Below are 1,282 nucleotides of genomic sequence, written 5' to 3' on the forward strand. Positions count from 1 at the left end.
GGGATTTATATTGAATTTATTGGGATTTACTGGGGTTTATTGGGATTTACATTGAATTTATTGGGATTTATTGGGGTTTATTGGGTTTTTATTGGGATTTACTGGGGTTTATATTGAATTTATTGGGGTTTATTGGGGTTTGGATCACACCGGCTCCAATATTGTCAATGGCGGTGACAGCAATGACAAACCCGTACCTGGAACGGGGTTAAAGAGGGATTTACTGGGGTTTATTGGGATTTACATTGAATTTATTGGGGTTTATTGGGGTTTGGATCACACCGGCTCCAATATTGTCAATGGCGGTGACAGCAATGACAAACCCGTACCTGGAACGGGGTTAAAGAGGGATTTACTGGGGTTTATTGGGATTTACATTGAATTTATTGGGGTTTATTGGGGTTTGGATCACACCGGCCCCGATGTTATCGATGGTGGTGACAGCAATGACGAACCCGTACCTGGGAAAGGGTTAATGGGGTTAAAATGGGATTTAGTGGGGTTTTACATTGAATTTATGGGGATTTATTGGGGTTTATATTGAATTTATTGGGGTTTGGATCACCCCGGCTCCAATATTGTCAATGGTGGTGACAGCAATGACAAACCCGTACCTGGAACGGGGTTAAAGAGGGATTTACTGGGGTTTATTGGGGTTTATATTGAATTTATTGGGATTTATTGGGGTTTATTGGGGTTTATATTGAATTTACTGAGATTTATTGGGGTTTTATATTGAATTTATTGGGTTTATTGGGATTTATTGGGGTTTCATTGGGATTACTGGGGTTTTTTTGGGGCCATTTTCGGTTTTTTTTGTTTTTTGGGGCCATTTTTTGGGGGTTTTGGGGCCGTTTTTGGAGATTTTCCGGGGCCGTTTCCGCTCCCCCCGCTCCCCCCGGTTCCCGTTCCCATCCCCGCTCCCGCTCCCGTTCCCGTTCCGGTCCCGTTCCGGTCCCGCGCTCACTTCCCGGTGCAGCGCAGCACCAGGCTCAGGAAGGTCTGCGTGTTGCGGCTCAGCTCCTCGGCGCTGCGCTGCCCGACGCCGGGCGTGGGTTTGAGCCCGCGGCCGATGACGCCGGCGTGGAACACGGACCACACGCCGCCGGCGGAGGTGTCGGTGAAGCGGCGGTTGGTGTCCAGCAGTGACACCGCGGTGGTGTTGGTGCTGCCGTCGTGGCCCGGCGGCTCGGCGCTGCCCCCGAAGAGCTCGGCGTTGCGGCCGCCCAGCGCGCCCTCCACCAGCTGCGCCAGCACGGCCTTGGCGGCGGCGGGGCTGACG

Source organism: Passer montanus, unplaced genomic scaffold (genome assembly GCF_014805655.1).
Source record: "Passer montanus isolate IOZ18808 unplaced genomic scaffold, ASM1480565v1 scaffold671, whole genome shotgun sequence".
Classification (NCBI taxonomy): Eukaryota; Metazoa; Chordata; class Aves; order Passeriformes; family Passeridae; genus Passer; species Passer montanus.